Source organism: Bos grunniens, chromosome 1, assembly GCF_055505025.1.
Source record: "Bos grunniens cultivar Pamir isolate PY7600 chromosome 1, Bosgru_T2T1.0, whole genome shotgun sequence".
Taxonomy (NCBI): domain Eukaryota; kingdom Metazoa; phylum Chordata; class Mammalia; order Artiodactyla; family Bovidae; genus Bos; species Bos grunniens.
Genome location: NC_141165.1, coordinates 8031185 through 8038786, shown reverse-complemented (window position 1 = coordinate 8038786; position 7602 = coordinate 8031185). Strand labels below are relative to the sequence as shown.

Here is a 7602-nt window from a genome sequence, read left to right as displayed (position 1 = left end):
AAGTGTTCGAGTTTCATTCTTTTACAAGTGGTTGACCAGATTTCCCAGCACCACTTGTTCATCCCTCACTTTCACTCTGTGTGTATCTTTAGCTCTAAAGTGGGTCTCTTGTTAGCAGTGTATAGATGGGCCTTATTTTTACTCCATTAGCCATTAGATATCTTTTGCCTGGAGCATTTAGTTCATTGACATTTATGGTGATTATTGACAGGGATGTGCTTATAGATGTATTGTTGTTTGCTTCCCGGTTGCATTTTGTAGTTCTCCGTCCTTCCTTCTTTTAATTTGCTCCTCTGTGATGTTGTGACTTTCTTTTGTGGCATGCTTGTGCTCCTCTCTCTCCAGTTTTTACGTATCTATTGTGGGTCTTCGTTTGTCTTTGAAGATCAGAAATCTTAGAGATTATGTCCTCATGTTTGTCCTTTTTGGTGAGTTTTTTCCTGGAACAGAAGATTTCCTTAGAATCTGCAATTGAAGTTCTCTTTTATTTTTGGAGAGTTGTCTTGAACTATATCTCTAAATACTTTTAAACACTCCTTCCTCCCTTTGTTTTTTTTTTTTTTAATCTTTTTCTAATGGTATGAAGAATATGCATGTTGGATCTTCTCTGTCTCTCATATGTGAAACATATTCTCTCTAATCCTTTTAAAATAATTATTCTTCTTTACTTCTCTTTTTTGCTTTTCTCTTTCCTCTTCTCTATATGATTCATTATATTTTTCACAGTGTTCATTCTCCTTTATGTAGCTTTCAGCTGAGTCTTCATTTCTAGAATTACTTTTTAAATTTCTTGTCTACGTTTTTACTTCTTTAACTTGTCCTGGCATGTCCCTGAGCTCTTATATCTCTATCTGTACTTTGTGTTGTACAAGGAACAGCCTGATTAAGCTTTTGTAATTCAGTTTTATCTGTTTTCAGAATAAACTTCATCTACAGTGTCACAATATTCTTCTGCTGCATCCCAATATTTTTCTATTTAATGTTTCTTATTTACTATTTTCTTCTTTTCATCAGGTACTTATGGCAAGATAATTACATAGATTCTATTTTAGCTCATTTCTAAATTATGAATTAAGTAAATAAACAGAAGGTTTTGATGACAAGCAAATTTCAGTGAGCTCAGATGGAGGAAGGGCCAGAGTTCTGTTCCTGAATATTAGATGAAGTGATGTGTGCCTGAGTGCACTCTTTCAGTCTTTACTTCTCCAAAGCATCAAAGATCAGCTCTGCATTGCTGTTCATAACACCGAGTCTCTCTGCTCCATATCCTCACCAACAAAATGCCTCCTACAAATATGATTTTTGCATGTGATTCTTTATTCAGTACCATATTTCTTGCTTATAAAGACTCTGTGTGCACTTAAACTTTTAAAATCATGGAATGATGACATGGAAAAAATAACAGAGGAAATAGAACAGAATAATACATTTCTTTGATTTATCCAAAAGAAATCAGTAAAAAGAAAAAAGGAAACAAAGGGACAAGGAACAGATGACATAAGTAGCAAACAAATAGTAAGGTGGAGGCAGAGATTCAATCATATCACATGAAACTGTTGCTGTTGCTCAGTCACTAAGTAGTGTTCAACACTTTGTAGCCCCATGGACTGTAGGATGTCAGGCTTCTCTGTCCATGGGATTTTTCAGGCAAGAATACTGGAATGGGTTGCCATTTCCTTCTCTAGGGGACCTTCCTGGACCAAGAATTGAATTCATGTCTCCTGCGTTGGCAGGCAGATTCTTCATCACTGAGACACCAGAGGAGCCCATTAAGTTAAAATAAAATGGATCAAATTATAATTCAATGGCAAAGACTGTCAGGCTCAATTATATACTATTTCACAGAGTTACACTTTAAATATAAATTTAGACTGAAAGTGTGAAGATGGAAAATTACATACTATGTCAACATTAGCTAAATAAGGTTGTTGTGGCAAATTAATATCACACAAAAAAGATGGAAAGGCAAGAAGATGTTCCACTTGTGATGAAGAGGGACATTTCATAATATAAAAGGGTGAATTCAATAGGAGGACAAAATAATCACAAACATATCTGTATCTAATAACATCTTCTGTACATAAAAAGCAAAACTTAACAAAAATTAAAGAGAAACAAACAAACCCACAATCAAAATAAAGACAAATCCACAATCACCTTTCTCAATAACTAATATAACAGGCCAAGTAACCAGTAAGAACACAGGAAATTTCAACAGCATTGAATAGTCACGTTGACCCAACTGACGTTTATAAACCACTTCACCCAACAATTATACAATACACACTTTTCAAGTGCACATGAGACATACACCAAAATAAACTATACACTGAGTCATAAAGCAAGTCTTAAAAAATTTCAAAGGATTGAAACCTCACTGATAATGTTCTTTAACTACAGTGGAATGAAGGTTGAAATCAGTAACAGAAGCTAACTAGTTATCTGTGAATATTAAGCCACACATTTCTAAATAACCCATGTGTTAAAGAAAAAACACAATGGATTAGAAATATGTTGACTTGAAATAATAATTAAAATATAACCTATCAACATTGTGGGGTATAATCAGAGCACTTCTTAACAGGGCAATTTATTGTTCTAATGCATAAGCTAGATGACAAGTGGAAAGTTAATTATCTAAACTTCTATCTGAAAAAACTTAGATAAGACCAAATTTAACCCAAAGAAAGTAGCAGAAAAGAAATACTTTAAATAAGGCAAAAAAATCAATGAAATGGAAAAGCAGAACTACAATAGAAAAGAATCCACATGACCACAAGTTGCTCTCCAGAAAAGATTTTTTAAAATAATATATCATTTATAAGATTGATGAGTAAAAATGAGTGAAAACACAAGTATCAATGCCAGTCATGAAAACTAAGATATCACCACAGATCCTACAGATATGGAAAGGATAATAGGAGGAAATTAAGAACAATTTTATGTCAAGAAATTTGATAGCTTAGATAAAATGGAGAAATTTTTTTGAAAAAATAAATTTATCAAAAGTTCATATAAAGAATACAATGTCTGAATATTCTCATGTCTTTAAGAAATAGAATCTGTCATTAAAAAACAGTCACTTTACAAAAACTTCAGTCCCAACTGACTTCACTGGTAAATTCTTTCAAAAATTTAATGAAGAAAAGGTACGAATTTTATACAACTCTTTCACAGGAAGGATAAAAGGAGGATATTTCTTCACTCATTTTATGAGGCCAGCACAATTTAGAAAACAGAACCTGATGAAGACTTTATAAGAAATATACAGACCAATATCTCTGATGAACACAAAAATCTTAAAAAAATTAGCTATAGTTAACAGAAAATCACTAGCAAAATAAAGGACTAAAACCGTATGATTAATCTCAATAAATTCAGAAAAGTCACTCAGTGAAATTCAATACCTGTTCATGACAAAAACACTCAGTAAAGTAGGAATAGAAGGAAACTCCCTCCATTTGATAAAGTATCTGAAAAGCTTGCAGCTAATCCATGAAATTCTGAACTGTGACATATTGAATGCTTTTTCCTCTAGGAATAGATAAGTTGAAAATGTTTGCTATTACTACTTATATTCAACATTATATTGGAGGTTCAAGTATGTACAGTCATGGGAAAAAAGAAATAAAAAGCACATCGTTTGAAAATTAAAAAAATAAAAGTATTATTTATGGACAAGATGTTGTAGACACAAGATTCAAAGGGATTTGCAATCTACTAAAGCTAATCAGGGACTTCCCTCGTGGTCCAGCGGTTAAGCCTGCATGCTCCCAGTGCAGGGGGCCAGGGTCTGATCCCTGGTCAGAGAACAAGGTCCTATGTGCTGCAACTAAGATGAAAGATCCTACACGCAGCAACTAAGACCCGACTCAGCCAAATAAATACAAAATACTAAATAAATATTAAAAAATCTAATCAGTGAGTTAGGCAAAACTCTAGGATTCATGGTCAACATACAAAAATCAATTCTTCCTATATATTTGCCACAAATATTGGAAAATGAAATGGTCGAGTTAGAAAGCAGCTTTGAGGAACCCCTCCAACATAACTGAGGACATTCACTTGTCCTTTTTCCTTGCTAAAGCCTGTATGGATCCTGGTGTAAGTAACAAGAAAGATATTCTAGGAAAAATTTCTGTGGAAATGTAAAGTAATATTGGAGGTAATATTATCACTGTAGAAGGTTTTAGAGGAGAGAGTGTTACACAGGAAGTAAAAGCAAACCTGAACCTTGAGCAACATATGCTATTACCTTCAGGGCATCCCTTACTTAAGCCAGATAATTATTCACAGGCTCAGAAACCTCTGGGACAAGAAGCCGTGGCTATAAGCCAAGAGAGAAAAAATTGGATATCTCCTTAATACCCACTTAAGAGAAGAAAAGCAATTAGAGAGTAGATCATTTAAGTAAAGAAAGAGAGGGAAACAGTATCAAGTAGGTATCCAGCCAGTTATTCAACAGGATGATAGTACAAATCATCATGCAACAAATCCTGTCTCTTGCTCACCCCAAAGTCTCAGCAATTGGCTCACTGCGTTTTCAGCAGTAAACGATTAGAGCAGTGACTCAATCTAGGCTTCCCACCTCTGCCCTTCTTCAGTTCAGTTCAGTTCAGTCATTCAGTCGTGTCTGACTCTTTGAGACCCCACGGACTGCAGCACGCCAGGCCTCCCTGTCCATTACCAACTCCCGGAGCTTACCCAAACTCATGCCCATTGAGTCAGTGATGCCATCCACCTATCTCATCCTCTGTCGTCCCCTTCTCCTCCTGCCTTCAATCTTTCCCAGCATCAGGGTCTTTTCAAATGAATCAGCTCTTCGCATCAGGTGGCCAAAGTATTGGAGTTTCAACTTCACCATCAGTCCTTCTGAGGACTGTTCAGGACTGATCTCCTTTAGGATGGACGGGTTGGATCTCCTTGTCTTTCTTACAGAGGAGGAAATGACAGCCTAGAGGGGTTATGAGATTTGCCCCAAGTTGACCCACTTAACTGAAGAGTGGGGAGAAAGGCAGACCACTTCATACCTAGTACAGGGCTCTCTCCATCTCTCCTGCCTTCCTTCTATCAGGTTCTGAGAGAGAACTTAGAAGCATTTGCAGCAACTTGAAGGAATTCACAGCAGGAGTAAAGGTGGCCTCAGATCACCCACCAGCAGTCTTGCACCTGGAGGCTCCCGTGTAGGCGAGGAAGGGCTTTTCTTCTACCTTCTTAGGTGCGATAGCTGGGTCTGTGAAACAAATTGACAGCAGGCAGATTGGACAAAGAATAAAAAAGCATAAGAGAAATGCCAGCGCCACCATTTTGTATTATCTTAAGTTCATGAAATGCCAGGATATATTTAAGTAGGATGTTGCTGTGTCTGACTCTTCATGAACTTCCATCCTATGCAAGACACCATAACATCATATTAGAGTATGTTTTCTGATCACTGGATCTCTAAAGGGACTGGAATTACTTGCCCTGGAGAGAGAAAAGCAAGTATGATATACTTGTTCACAACTATTAAAGGGTTTTTTTTGTTTGTTTTTCAAGCAGGTCTAGACAGTGAGTGGTCACACATGACTCAATGGAACAGAAACCAGAGGTCTCAACTTGTCAAACCAGGACTCACCTTCTTCCTTAACAGGCTCTCTTACCTTTTATGAATGCAGCCACCACTTTCTACAAATTGAATTATAAGTTATCCACAGTAAAGGGCATTACCAGTGACTGACTCTGCATGCATTTGAGTGTCTGTTCTGTGTCAGCTGCCCTGATTAGGGCAGGGGATACAAAGATGAATTCAGATTGAGTTCCAATCTGAATTCTAAGTCTAAGATCGGTGGACCAGTTTACTGAGTATTCACTTTTTTTGTGTGAGGCCCCACACACATAATAGTAAAATGAATACGCATGTGCACCTTTTCTGCTCTCAACCTGCCTGCTGTCTGTCACAGACTCAGCGATCGAACCTAGGAAGGTGGAGGGAAAGTCCCTCTTCCCCTCCAGGGAAGCCTCCAGGTTCAAGACGATGGGTAATCGGAGACCACCTTTCATGCCGGTGGTGGTAATTCCTTCAAGTTGCTGCAGACACTTTGATCTCTCTCAGAATCTGATAGAAGGAAGGCAGGAGAGAAAGAGAGCCCTGGACTAGGTATTAGGGGGCCTGTCTCTCTCCCCACTCTGCAGTTAAGTGGGTCAACTTGGGGCAAATCTCATAGCCCCTCTAGGCTGCCTTTTTCTTGTCTGGGAGAAGAATGAAGGTGGGAGCATAGATTCACTCACCCCTCCAGTTCTTTACTGCTGAAAACCTCATGATCCAGTTCCTGAAACTTTGGAGTGAGCAAGAGACAGTATTTGTCGCCTGATGGTTTTGCCATCGTCCTGTTGAATAACCAGTGGAACACTGACTTGATGGTGTCTCCCCCGCTTCCTTCACTTACATGATCGACTCTAACTGCATTTCCGCCCTAAAATGGGTATTAAGGAAATGTCCAGTTTTTTATTTCTTGTTCTTTGAGCTGGTGTCTATCAGAGACCTGCCCCCCTCCCAGCTCAATCAACAGCTTGCACAGAGCTGGAGGTACAGTGAGTGTCTCTTGGAATATGGATTAGAAATCCAGCCATAGGACAGAGGTGAAGGAAATTTTAATGAGAAAGGAGTATATGAGAATAGTCCTCAATAACTTAGGGATGTAAAGAAGGAAACAAACACTTGTTGGATGTCTGCTAGGCTCCTGGTATTCTGGTCTTCTTGCTACACACTTATCTTTGAAATGATATGTGGTAAGAAGCCTATTTTATGATATTCCCAAGATTTAGAACCTGGGCCATTAGGTTAAAAACTATAGGGACGTAGGGTCTGTTTTTTTTTTTTCTCCTAATTACCAGTAATTCATTCTAGAAAATTTGAAAAAAGGTACAAACAAGAGAAATATCACCTACCATTGTTCCGCCCTGTGACAAATATTACAAAACTTTATTTTAACATATAACAATATAAAGTTTTAATTACAACACTTAAATCATACTGAATCTACCGCTTTATCTCTTCTTTTATTCTGCATCCTATTTTGACGTGATTTGTCACGTGTTTTAGTTGAGCCTCCACTGCTGGATAGTCAGGTGTTTCCAACACTTCAACTTACGGATGACCTTGAGGGGAGTCACTCAGAGGGTGGTGGGTTGACCGGGGCAAGTGTGGAAAGAGAAGGAGACATTTAGCCTGAGAAAGACGAGATTCAAGTGGGAAAATCATAGCTTTCCTCCACTATTTGAAGGTTGGTATTTTGAGGGAACTTGGTCTGTGTAGTCCCAAAAGGTACAATTTAGAAAGAGTGGGTGGAAAGTGTGGGGCAATCAATTCATGGTGTGTACAGTTCAGGGAAGTTGAAGGCAGGAGGAGAAGGGGACGACAGAGGATGAGATGGCTGGATGGCATCACTGACTCAGTGGACATGAGTTTGAGCAAGCTCCGGGAGATGGTGAAGGACGGGGAAGCCTGGCATGATGACTTGATGTAGTCCATGGAGTTGCAAAGAGTCAGACACAACTGAGCGACCGAACAACAGCAACGTTTCAGGAGGTAGTATGTTTCCAGCTCATAAATACGTTTTA

The 7602-nt window shown here is 38.2% G+C and overlaps 1 protein-coding gene across 2 annotated transcripts in view; it reads right to left on the bottom strand.

Moving 5' to 3' along the window:
* Positions 1-1296: 1296 nt before the first annotated feature.
* LOC147378910 (uncharacterized) overlaps positions 1297-7602 on the bottom strand; it is a 32908-nt gene continuing 26602 nt past the window's right edge. For both annotated transcript variants that reach the window (XM_086404390.1, XM_086404477.1), the window contains exon 2: positions 1297-5233. The gene's annotated coding sequence lies outside the window, so the exon portion shown is untranslated. The remainder of the gene's footprint in view (positions 5234-7602) is intronic.